Below are 14,282 nucleotides of genomic sequence, written 5' to 3'. Positions count from 1 at the left end.
GAACTTTCATGAATTTGCAGAAAATTACACAGTGGTGCATTTTTGACTTATTTCACTGAGAGAAAGCTTTTTTCGTCTTAGTCTTATTTTTGACTTCTTTCACTGAGATCAACACTGGAATTGTTCAAAACACTAAAATATACTGCTTCTCAGTACTTCTAAGCTGTTTCAAAGATTATGAAGCTGAACTTTCATGAATTTGCAGAAAATTACACAGTGGTGCATTTTTGACTTATTTCACTGAGAGAAAGCTTTTTTCGTCTTAGTCTTACTTTTTGACTTCTTTCACTGAGATCAACACTGGAATTGTTCAAAACACTAAAATATACTGCTTCTCAGTACTTCTAAGCTGTTTCAAAGATTATGAAGCTGAACTTTCATGAATTTGCTGAAAATTACACAGTGGTGCATTTTTGACTTATTTCACTGAGAGAAAGCTTTTTTCGTCTTAGTCTTATTTTTGACTTCTTTCACTGAGATCAACACTGGAATTGTTCAAAACACTAAAATATACTGCTTCTCAGTACTTCTAAGCTGTTTCAAAGATTATGAAGCTGAACTTTCATGAATTTGCAGAAAATTACACAGTGGTGCATTTTGACTTATTTCACTGAGAGAAAGCTTTTTTCGTCTTAGTCTTATTTTTGACTTCTTTCACTGAGATCAACACTGGAATTGTTCAAAACACTAAAATATACTGCTTCTCAGTACTTCTAAGCTGTTTCAAAGATTATGAAGCTGAACTTTCATGAATTTGCAGAAAATTACACAGTGGTGCATTTTTGACTTATTTCACTGAGAGAAAGCTTTTTTCGTCTTAGTCTTATTTTTGACTTCTTTCACTGAGATCAACACTGGAATTGTTCAAAACACTAAAATATACTGCTTCTCAGTACTTCTAGCTGTTTCAAAAGATTATGAAGCTGAACTTTCATGAATTGCAGAAAATTACACAGTGGTGCATTTTTGACTTATTTCACTGAGAGAAAGCTTTTTTCGTCTTAGTCTTACTTTTTGACTTCTTTCACTGAGATCACACTGGAATTGTTCAAACACTAAAATATACTGCTTCTCAGTACTTCTAAGCTGTTTCAAAGATTATGAAGTGAACTTTCATGAATTTGCAGAAAATTACACAGTGGTGCATTTTGACTTATTTCACTGAGAGAAAGCTTTTTCGTCTTAGTCTTACTTTTGACTTCTTTCACTGAGATCAACACTGGAATTGTTCAAAACACTAAAATATACTGCTTCTCAGTACTTCTAAGCTGTTTTCAAATATTATGAAGCTGAACTTTCATGAATTTGCAGAAAATTACACAGTGTGCATTTTTGAACTTATTTCACTGAGAGAAAGCTTTTTTCGTCTTAGTCTTACTTTTGACTTCTTTCACTGAGATCAACACTGGAATTGTTCAAAAACACTAAAATATACTGCTTCTCAGTACTTCTAAGCTTTTCAAAGATTATGAAGCTGAACTTTCATGAATTTGCTGAAATTACACAGTGGTGCATTTTGACTTATTTCACTGAGAGAAAGCTTTTTTCGTCTTAGTCTTACTTTTTGACTTCTTTCACTGAGATCAACACTGGAATTGTTCAAAACACTAAAATATACTGCTTCTCAGTACTTCTAAGCTGTTTCAAAGATTATGAAGTGAACTTTCATGAATTTGCAGAAAATTACACAGTGGTGCATTTTTGACTTATTTCACTGAGAGAAAGCTTTTTCGTCTTAGTCTTACTTTTTGACTTCTTCACTGAGATCAACACTGGAATTGTTCAAAACACTAAAATTACTGCTTCTCAGTACTTCTAAGCTGTTTCAAAGATTATGAAGCTGAACTTTCATGAATTTGCAGAAAATTACACAGTGGTTGCATTTTTGACTTATTTCACTGAGAGAAAGCTTTTTTCGTCTTAGTCTTATTTTGACTTCTTTCACTGAGATCAACACTGGAATTGTTCAAAACACTAAAATATACTGCTTCTCAGTACTTCTAAGCTGTTTCAAAGATTATGAAGCTGAACTTTCATGAATTTGCAGAAAATTACACAGTGGTGCATTTTGACTTATTTCACTGAGAGAAAGCTTTTTTCGTCTTAGTCTTATTTTTGACTTCTTCACTGAGATCAACACTGGAATTGTTCAAAACACTAAAATATACTGCTTCTCAGTACTTCTAAGCTGTTTCAAAGATTATGGTGAACTTTCATGAATTTGCAGAAAATTACACAGTGGTGCATTTTTGACTTATTTCACTGAGAGAAAGCTTTTTTCGTCTTAGTCTTATTTTTGACTTCTTCACTGAGATCAACACTGGAATTGTTCAAAACACTAAAATATACTGCTTCTCAGTACTTCTAAGCTGTTTCAAAGATTATGAAGCTGAACTTTCATGAATTTGCAGAAAATTACACAGTGGTGCATTTTTGACTTATTTCACTGAGAGAAAGCTTTTTTTCGTCTTAGTCTTATTTTTGACTTCTTTCACTGAGATCAACACTGGAATTGTTCAAAACACTAAAATATACTGCTTCTCAGTACTTCTAAGCTGTTTCAAAGATTATGAAGCTGAACTTTCATGAATTTGCAGAAAATTACACAGTGGTGCATTTTGACTTATTTCACTGAGAGAAAAAGTCGTCTTACTCTTTCTTTCACTGAGATCAACACTGGAATTGTTCAAAACACTAAAATATACTGCTTCTCAGTACTTCTAAGCTGTTTCAAAGATTATGAAGCTGAACTTTCATGAATTTGCAGAAAATTACACAGTGGTGCATTTTGACTTATTTCACTGAGAGAAAGCTTTTTTCGTCTTAGTCTTACTTTTTGACTTCGTTCACTGAGATCAACACTGGAATTGTTCAAAACACTAAAATATACTGCTTCTCAGTACTTCTAAGCTGTTTCAAAGATTATGAAGCTGAACTTTCATGAATTTGCTGAAAATTACACAGTGGTGCATTTTGACTTATTTCACTGAGAGAAAGCTTTTTTCGTCTTAGTCTTATTTTTGACTTCTTTCACTGAGATCAACACTGGAATTGTTCAAAACACTAAAATATACTGCTTCTCAGTACTTCTAAGCTGTTTCAAAGATTATGAAGCTGAACTTTCATGAATTTGCAGAAATTACACAGTGGTGCATTTTTGACTTATTTCACTGAGAGAAAGCTTTTTTCGTCTTAGTCTTATTTTTGAATTCTTTCACTGAGATCAACACTGGAATTGTTCAAAACACTAAATATACTGCTTCTCAGTACTTCTAAGCTGTTTCAAAGATTATGAGCTGAACTTTCATGAATTTGCAGAAAATTACACAGTGGTGCATTTTTGACTTATTTCACTGAGAGAAAGCTTTTTTCGTCTTAGTCTTATTTTGACTTCTTTCACTGAGATCAACACTGGAATTGTTCAAAACACTAAAATATACTGCTTCTCAGTACTTCTAAGCTGTTTCAAAGATTATAAAGGTGAACTTTCATGAATTTGCAGAAAATTACACAGTGGTGCATTTTGACTTATTTCACTGAGAGAAAGCTTTTTCGTCTTATCTTATTTTTGACTTCTTTCACTGAGATCAACACTGGAATTGTTCAAAACACTAAAATATACTGCTTCTCAGTACTTCTAAGCTGTTTCAAATATTATGAAGCTGAACTTTCATGAATTTGCAGAAAATTACACAGTGGTGCATTTTTGACTTATTTCACTGAGAGAAAGCTTTTTTCGTCTTAGTCTTATTTTTGACTTCTTTCACTGAGATCAACACTGGAATTGTTCAAAACACTAAAATATACTGCTTCTCAGTACTTCTAAGCTGTTTCAAAGATTATGAAGCTGAACTTTCATGAATTTGCAGAAAATTACACAGTGGTGCATTTTTGACTTATTTCACTGAGAGAAAGCTTTTTCGTCTTAGTCTTATTTTTGACTTCTTTCACTGAGATCAACACTGGAATTGTTCAAAACACTAAAATATACTGCTTCTCAGTACTTCTAAGCTGTTTCAAAGATTATGAAGCTGAACTTTCATGAATTTGCAGAAAATTACACAGTGGTGCATTTTTGACTTATTTCACTGAGAGAAAGCTTTTTTCGTCTTAGTCTTACTTTTTGACTTCTTTCACTGAGATCAACACTGGAATTGTTCAAAACACTAAAATATACTGCTTCTCAGTACTTCTAAGCTGTTTCAAAGATTATAAGTGAACTTTCATGAATTTGCAGAAAATTACACAGTGGTGCATTTTGACTTATTTCACTGAGAGAAAGCTTTTTTCGTCTTAGTCTTATTTTTGACTTCTTTCACTGAGATCAACACTGGAATTGTTCAAAACACTAAAATATACTGCTTCTCAGTACTTCTAAGCTGTTTCAAATTATGAAGCTGAACTTTCATGAATTTGCAGAAAATTACACAGTGGTGCATTTTTGACTTATTTCACTGAGAGAAAGCTTTTTTCGTCTTAGTCTTATTTTTGACTTCTTTCACTGAGATCAACACTGGAATTGTTAAAACACTAAAATATACTGCTTCTCAGTACTTCTAAGCTGTTTCAAAGATTATGAAGCTGAACTTTCATGAATTTGCAGAAAATTACACAGTGGTGCATTTTTGACTTATTTCACTGAGAGAAAGCTTTTTTCGTCTTAGTCTTACTTTTGACTTCTTTCACTGAGATCAACACTGGAATTGTTCAAAACACTAAATATACTGCTTCTCAGTACTTCTAAGCTGTTTCAAAGATTATGAAGCTGAACTTTCATGAATTTTGCAGAAATTACACAGTGGTGCATTTTTGACTTATTTCACTGAGAGAAAGCTTTTTTCGTCTTAGTCTTACTTTTTGACTTCTTTCACTGAGATCAACACTGGAATTGTTCAAAACACTAAAATATACTGCTTCTCAGTACTTCTAAGCTGTTTCAAAGATTATAAAGGTGAACTTTCATGAATTTGCAGAAATTACACAGTGGTGCATTTTGACTTATTTCACTGAGAGAAAGCTTTTTTCGTCTTAGTCTTTTTTGACTTCTTTCACTGAGATCAACACTGGAATTGTTCAAAACACTAAAATATACTGCTTCTCAGTACTTCTAAGCTGTTTCAAAATATTATGAAGCTGAACTTTCATGAATTTGCAGAAAATTACACAGTGGTGCATTTTTGACTTATTTCACTGAGAGAAAGCTTTTTTCGTCTTAGTCTTACTTTTTTGACTTCTTTCACTGAGATCAACACTGGAATTGTTCAAAACACCTAAATATATTACTTCTCAGTACTTCTAAGCTGTTTCAAAGATTATGAAGGTGAACTTTCATGAATTTGCAGAAAATTACACAGTGGTGCATTTTTGACTTATTTCACTGAGAGAAAGCTTTTTTCGTCTTAGTCTTATTTTTGACTTCTTTCACTGAGATCAACACTGGAATTGTTCAAAACACTAAAATATACTGCTTCTCAGTACTTCTAAGCTGTTTCAAAGATTATGAAGCTGAACTTTCATGAATTTGCAGAAAATTACACAGTGGTGCATTTTTGACTTATTTCACTGAGAGAAAGCTTTTTTCGTCTTAGTCTTACTTTTTGACTTCTTTCACTGAGATCAACACTGGAATTGTTCAAAACACTAAAATATACTGCTTCTCAGTACTTCTAAGCTGTTTCAAAGATTATGAAGCTGAACTTTCATGAATTTGCAGAAAATTACACAGTGGTGCATTTTTGACTTATTTCACTGAGAGAAAGCTTTTTTCGTCTTAGTCTTATTTTTGACTTCTTTCACTGAGATCAACACTGGAATTGTTCAAAACACTAAAATATACTGCTTCTCAGTACTTCTAAGCTGTTTCAAAGATTATGAAGCTGAACTTTCATGAATTTGCAGAAAATTACACAGTGGTGCATTTTTGACTTATTTCACTGAGAGAAAGCTTTTTTCGTCTTAGTCTTATTTTTGACTTCTTTCACTGAGATCAACACTGGAATTGTTCAAAACACTAAAATATACTGCTTCTCAGTACTTCTAAGCTGTTTCAAAGATTATGAAGCTGAACTTTCATGAATTTGCAGAAAATTACACAGTGGTACATTTTGACTTATTTCACTGAGAGAAAGCTTTTTCGTCTTAGTCTTATTTTTGACTTCTTTCACTGAGATCAACACTGGAATTGTTCAAAACACTAAAATATACTGCTTCTCAGTACTTCTAAGCTGTTTCAAAGATTATGAAGCTGAACTTTCATGAATTTGCAGAAATTACACAGTGGTGCATTTTTGACTTATTTCACTGAGAGAAAGCTTTTTTCGTCTTAGTCTTACTTTTGACTTCTTTCACTGAGATCAACACTGGAATTGTTCAAAACACTAAAATATACTGCTTCTCAGTACTTCTAAGCTCTTTCAAAGATTATGAAGCTGAACTTTCATGAATTTGCAGAAAATTACACAGTGGTGCATTTTTGACTTATTTCACTGAGAGAAAGCTTTTTTCGTCTTAGTCTTATTTTTGACTTCTTTCACTGAGATCAACACTGGAATTGTTCAAAACACTAAAATATACTGCTTCTCAGTACTTCTAAGCTGTTTCAAAGATTATGAAGCTGAACTTTCATGAATTTGCAGAAAATTACACAGTGGTGCATTTTTGACTTATTTCACTGAGAGAAAGCTTTTTCGTCTTAGTCTTATTTTTGACTTCTTTCACTGAGATCAACACTGAATTGTTCAAAACACTAAAATATACTGCTTCTCAGTACTTCTAAGCTGTTTCAAAGATTATGGCTGAACTTTCATGAATTTGCAGAAAATTACACAGTGGTGCATTTTTGACTTATTTCACTGAGAGAAAGCTTTTTTCGTCTTAGTCTTATTTTTGACTTCTTTCACTGAGATCAACACTGGAATTGTTCAAAACACTAAAATATACTGCTTCTCAGTACTTCTAAGCTGTTTCAAATATTATGAAGCTGAACTTTCATGAATTTGCAGAAAATTACACAGTGGTGCATTTTGACTTATTTCACTGAGAGAAAGCTTTTTTCGTCTTAGTCTTATTTTGACTTCTTTCACTGAGATCAACACTGGAATTGTTCAAAACACTAAAATATACTGCTTCTCAGTACTTCTAAGCTGTTTCAAATATTATGAAGCTGAACTTTCATGAATTTGCAGAAAATTACACAGTGGTGCATTTTTGACTTATTTCACTGAGAGAAAGCTTTTTTTCGTCTTAGTCTTTTTTGACTTCTTTCACTGAGATCAACACTGGAATTGTTCAAAACACTAAATATACTGCTTCTCAGTACTTCTAAGCTGTTTCAAAGATTATGAAGCTGAACTTTCATGAATTTGCAGAAAATTACACAGTGGTGCATTTTTGACTTATTTCACTGAGAGAAAGCTTTTTTCGTCTTAGTCTTATTTTTGACTTCTTTCACTGAGATCAACACTGGAATTGTTCAAAACACTAAAATATACTGCTTCTCAGTACTTCTAAGCTGTTTCAAAGATTATAAAGGTGAACTTCATGAATTTGCAGAAAATTACACAGTGGTGCAATTTTGACTTATTTCACTGAGAGAAAGCTTTTTTCGTCTTAGTCTTATTTTTGACTTCTTTCACTGAGATCAACACTGGAATTGTTCAAAACACTAAAATATACTGCTTCTCAGTACTTCTAAGCTGTTTCAAAGATTATGAAGCTGAACTTTCATGAATTTGCAGAAAATTACACAGTGGTGCATTTTTGACTTATTTCACTGAGAGAAAGCTTTTTTCGTCTTAGTCTTATTTTTGACTTCTTTCACTGAGATCAACACTGGAATTGTTCAAAACACTAAAATATACTGCTTCTCAGTACTTCTAAGCTGTTTCAAAGATTATGAAGTGAACTTTCATGAATTTGCAGAAAATTACACAGTGGTGCATTTTGACTTATTTCACTGAGAGAAAGCTTTTTTCGTCTTAGTCTTATTTTGACTTCTTTCACTGAGATCAACACTGGAATTGTTCAAAACACTAAAATATACTGCTTCTCAGTACTTCTAAGCTGTTTCAAAGATTATGAAGCTGAACTTTCATGAATTTGCAGAAAATTACACAGTGGTGCATTTTTGACTTATTTCACTGAGAGAAAGCTTTTTTCGTCTTAGTCTTATTTTGACTTCTTTCACTGAGATCAACACTGGAATTGTTCAAAACACTAAAATATACTGCTTCTCAGTACTTCTAAGCTGTTTCAAAGATTATGAAGCTGAACTTTCATGAATTTGCAGAAAATTACACAGTGGTGCATTTTTGACTTATTTCACTGAGAGAAAGCTTTTTTCGTCTTAGTCTTATTTTTGACTTCTTTCACTGAGATCAACACTGGAATTGTTCAAAACACTAAAATATACTGCTTCTCAGTACTTCTAAGCTGTTTCAAAGATTATGAAGCTGAACTTTCATGAATTTGCAGAAAATTACACAGTGGTGCATTTTTGACTTATTTCACTGAGAGAAAGCTTTTTTTCGTCTTAGTCTTATTTTTGACTTCTTTCACTGAGATCAACACTGGAATTGTTCAAAACACTAAAATATACTGCTTCTCAGTACTTCTAAGCTGTTTCAAATATTATGAAGCTGAACTTTCATGAATTTGCAGAAAATTACACAGTGGTGCATTTTTGACTTATTTCACTGAGAGAAAGCTTTTTTCGTCTTAGTCTTATTTTTGACTTCTTTCACTGAGATCAACACTGGAATTGTTCAAAACACTAAAATATACTGCTTCTCAGTACTTCTAAGCTGTTTCAAAGATTATGAAGCTGAACTTTCATGAATTTGCAGAAAATTACACAGTGGTGCATTTTTGACTTATTTCACTGAGAGAAAGCTTTTTTCGTCTTAGTCTTATTTTTGACTTCTTTCACTGAGATCAACACTGGAATTGTTCAAAACACTAAAATATACTGCTTCTCAGTACTTCTAAGCTGTTTCAAAGATTATGAAGTGAACTTTCATGAATTTGCAGAAAATTACACAGTGGTGCATTTTTGACTTATTTCACTGAGAGAAAGCTTTTTTCGTCTTAGTCTTATTTTGACTTCTTTCACTGAGATCAACACTGGAATTGTTCAAAACACTAAAATATACTGCTTCTCAGTACTTCTAAGCTGTTTCAAAGATTATGAAGCTGAACTTTCATGAATTTGCAGAAAATTACACAGTGGTGCATTTTTGACTTATTTCACTGAGAGAAAGCTTTTTTCGTCTTAGTCTTACTTTTTGACTTCTTTCACTGAGATCAACACTGGAATTGTTCAAAACACTAAAATATACTGCTTCTCAGTACTTCTAAGCTGTTTCAAAGATTATGAAGCTGAACTTTCATGAATTTGCAGAAAATTACACAGTGGTGCATTTTTGACTTATTTCACTGAGAGAAAGCTTTTTTCGTCTTAGTCTTATTTTTGACTTCTTTCACTGAGATCAACACTGGAATTGTTCAAAACACTAAAATATACTGCTTCTCAGTACTTCTAAGCTGTTTCAAAGATTATGAAGTGAACTTTCATGAATTTGCAGAAAATTACACAGTGGTGCATTTTGACTTATTTCACTGAGCGAAAGCTTTTTCGTCTTAGTCTTATTTTTGACTTCTTTCACTGAGATCAACACTGGAATTGTTCAAAACACTAAAATATACTGCTTCTCAGTACTTCTAAGCTGTTTCAAAGATTATGAAGCTGAACTTTCATGAATTTGCAGAAAATTACACAGTGGTGCATTTTTGACTTATTTCACTGAGAGAAAGCTTTTTCGTCTTAGTCTTATTTTTGACTTCTTTCACTGAGATCAACACTGGAATTGTTCAAAACACTAAAATATACTGCTTCTCAGTACTTCTAAGCTGTTTCAAAGATTATGAAGCTGAACTTTCATGAATTTGCAGAAAATTACACAGTGGTGCATTTTTGACTTATTTCACTGAGAGAAAGCTTTTTTCGTCTTAGTCTTATTTTTGACTTCTTTCACTGAGATCAACACTGGAATTGTTCAAAACACTAAAATATACTGCTTCTCAGTACTTCTAAGCTGTTTCAAAGATTATGAAGCTGAACTTTCATGAATTTGCAGAAAATTACAGTGGTGCATTTTTGACTTATTTCACTGAGAGAAAGCTTTTTCGTCTTAGTCTTATTTTTGACTTCTTTCACTGAGATCAACACTGGAATTGTTCAAAACACTAAAATATACTGCTTCTCAGTACTTCTAAGCTGTTTCAAAGATTATGAAGCTGAACTTTCATGAATTTGCAGAAAATTACACAGTGGTGCATTTTTGACTTATTTCACTGAGAGAAAGCTTTTTCGTCTTAGTCTTATTTTTGACTTCTTTCACTGAGATCAACACTGGAATTGTTCAAAACACTAAAATATACTGCTTCTCAGTACTTCTAAGCTGTTTCAAAGATTATAAAGTGAACTTTCATGAATTTGCTGAAAATTACACAGTGGTGCATTTTTGACTTATTTCACTGAGAGAAAGCTTTTTTCGTCTTAGTCTTATTTTTGACTTCTTTCACTGAGATCAACACTGGAATTGTTCAAAACACTAAAATATACTGCTTCTCAGTACTTCTAAGCTGTTTCAAATATTATGAAGCTGAACTTTCATGAATTTGCAGAAAATTACACAGTGGTGCATTTTTGACTTATTTCACTGAGAGAAAGCTTTTTTCGTCTTAGTCTTATTTTTGACTTCTTTCACTGAGATCAACACTGGAATTGTTCAAAACACTAAATATACTGCTTCTCAGTACTTCTAAGCTGTTTCAAAGATTATGAAGCTGAACTTTCATGAATTTGCAGAAAATTACACAGTGGTGCATTTTTGACTTATTTCACTGAGAGAAAGCTTTTTTCGTCTTAGTCTTATTTTTGACTTCTTTCACTGAGATCAACACTGGAATTGTTCAAAACACTAAAATATACTGCTTCTCAGTACTTCTAAGCTGTTTCAAAGATTATGAAGCTGAACTTTCATGAATTTGCTGAAAATTACACAGTGGTGCATTTTTGACTTATTTCACTGAGAGAAAGCTTTTTTCGTCTTAGTCTTATTTTGACTTCTTTCACTGAGATCAACACTGGAATTGTTCAAAACACTAAAATATACTGCTTCTCAGTACTTCTAAGCTGTTTCAAAGATTATGAAGGTGAACTTTCATGAATTTGCAGAAAATTACACAGTGGTGCATTTTTGACTTATTTCACTGAGAGAAAGCTTTTTTCGTCTTAGTCTTATTTTTGACTTCTTTCACTGAGATCAACACTGGAATTGTTCAAAACACTAAAATATACTGCTTCTCAGTACTTCTAAGCTGTTTCAAAGATTATGAAGCTGAACTTTCATGAATTTGCAGAAAATTACACAGTGGTGCATTTTTGACTTATTTCACTGAGAGAAAGCTTTTTTCGTCTTAGTCTTATTTTTGACTTCTTTCACTGAGATCAACACTGGAATTGTTCAAAACACTAAAATATACTGCTTCTCAGTACTTCTAAGCTGTTTCAAAGATTAAAGTGAACTTTCATGAATTTGCAGAAAATTACACAGTGGTGCATTTTTGACTTATTTCACTGAGAGAAAGCTTTTTCGTCTTAGTCTTATTTTTGACTTCTTTCACTGAGATCAACACTGGAATTGTTCAAAACACTAAAATATACTGCTTCTCAGTACTTCTAAGCTGTTTCAAATATTATGAAGCTGAACTTTCATGAATTTGCAGAAAATTACACAGTGGTGCATTTTTGACTTATTTCACTGAGAGAAAGCTTTTTTCGTCTTAGTCTTATTTTTGACTTCTTTCACTGAGATCAACACTGGAATTGTTCAAAACACTAAAATATACTGCTTCTCAGTACTTCTAAGCTGTTTCAAAGATTATGAAGCTGAACTTTCATGAATTTGCAGAAAATTACACAGTGGTGCATTTTTGACTTATTTCACTGAGAGAAAGCTTTTTCGTCTTAGTCTTATTTTTGACTTCTTTCACTGAGATCAACACTGGAATTGTTCAAAACACTAAAATATACTGCTTCTCAGTACTTCTAAGCTGTTTCAAAGATTATGAAGCTGAACTTTCATGAATTTGCAGAAAATTACACAGTGGTGCATTTTTGACTTATTTCACTGAGAGAAAGCTTTTTTCGTCTTAGTCTTATTTTTGACTTCTTTCACTGAGATCAACACTGGAATTGTTCAAAACACTAAAATATACTGCTTCTCAGTACTTCTAAGCTGTTTCAAAGATTATGAAGCTGAACTTTCATGAATTTGCAGAAAATTACACAGTGGTGCATTTTTGACTTATTTCACTGAGAGAAAGCTTTTTTCGTCTTAGTCTTATTTTTGACTTCTTTCACTGAGATCAACACTGGAATTGTTCAAAACACTAAAATATACTGCTTCTCAGTACTTCTAAGCTGTTTCAAAGATTATGAAGCTGAACTTTCATGAATTTGCAGAAAATTACACAGTGGTGCATTTTTGACTTATTTCACTGAGAGAAAGCTTTTTTCGTCTTAGTCTTATTTTTGACTTCTTTCACTGAGATCAACTGGAATTGTTCAAAACACTAAAATATACTGCTTCTCAGTACTTCTAAGCTGTTTCAAAGATTATGAAGCTGAACTTTCATGAATTTGCAAAATTACACAGTGGTGCATTTTTGACTTATTTCACTGAGAGAAAGCTTTTTTCGTCTTAGTCTTACTTTTTGACTTCTTTCACTGAGATCAACACTGGAATTGTTCAAAACACTAAAATATACTGCTTCTCAGTACTTCTAAGCTGTTTCAAAGATTATGAAGCTGAACTTTCATGAATTTGCTGAAAATTACACAGTGGTGCATTTTTGACTTATTTCACTGAGAGAAAGCTTTTTTCGTCTTAGTCTTATTTTTGACTTCTTTCACTGAGATCAACACTGGAATTGTTCAAAACACTAAAATATACTGCTTCTCAGTACTTCTAAGCTGTTTCAAAGATTATGAAGCTGAACTTTCATGAATTTGCAGAAAATTACACAGTGGTGCATTTTTGACTTATTTCACTGAGAGAAAGCTTTTTTCGTCTTAGTCTTATTTTTGACTTCTTTCACTGAGATCAACACTGGAATTGTTCAAAACACTAAAATATACTGCTTCTCAGTACTTCTAAGCTGTTTCAAAGATTATGAAGCTGAACTTTCATAAATTTGCAGAAAATTACACAGTGGTGCATTTTTGACTTATTTCACTGAGAGAAAGCTTTTTCGTCTTAGTCTTATTTTTGACTTCTTTCACTGAGATCAACACTGGAATTGTTCAAAACACTAAAATATACTGCTTCTCAGTACTTCTAAGCTGTTTCAAAGATTATGAAGCTGAACTTTCATGAATTTGCAGAAAATTACACAGTGGTGCATTTTTGACTTATTTCACTGAGAGAAAGCTTTTTTCGTCTTAGTCTTATTTTTGACTTCTTTCACTGAGATCAACACTGGAATTGTTCAAAACACTAAAATATACTGCTTCTCAGTATTTCTAAGCTGTTTCAAAGATTATGAAGCTGAACTTTCATGAATTTGCAGAAATTACACAGTGGTGCATTTTGACTTATTTCACTGAGAGAAAGCTTTTTTCGTCTTAGTCTTACTTTTTGACTTCTTTCACTGAGATCAACACTGGAATTGTTCAAAACACTAAAATATACTGCTTCTCAGAACTTCTAAGCTGTTTCAAAGATTATGTAGCTGAACTTTCATGAATTTGCAGAAAATTACACAGTGGTGCATTTTTGACTTATTTCACTGATAAAGCTTCTTTGGTCTTAGTTAGGTTTATGTTAAAAAAAAACACCAGAATTATTGAAACCACAAAAATATACTGCTTCTCAGTATTTTTTATGCTGTTTCAAAGACTATGTAGCTGAAAGTTGAATATTTCGCTGAAAAATTCACATTGGTGCATTTTTTACGTTTCTTTACTGACAAAGCGATTTAATCCCTGGCAGTCATTTTTCTCATAAAACATAGAAATTAGACTTTGTCCATGCTTGGTTGCAGTTGACCTGGCCCAGCTATTATCGTTTACCATAATGTCTTAACCAGTAAACTGATTGGTGTCCCACTATTCTGTTTAGAAAGTCCAAATCTATTCTACCATTTGCAATCGATTTATAAACTGTGTTCCAAAGACCTTAAATATCCAATTGTTGCAAAACCCAAAGTGATTCATTTAA

The sequence above is a fragment of the Poeciliopsis prolifica genome, unplaced genomic scaffold, assembly GCF_027474105.1.
Source record: "Poeciliopsis prolifica strain line A6 unplaced genomic scaffold, Auburn_PproV2 SCAFFOLD089, whole genome shotgun sequence".
In the NCBI taxonomy this organism is placed as follows: domain Eukaryota; kingdom Metazoa; phylum Chordata; class Actinopteri; order Cyprinodontiformes; family Poeciliidae; genus Poeciliopsis; species Poeciliopsis prolifica.
This window is presented reverse-complemented; position numbering follows the sequence as displayed.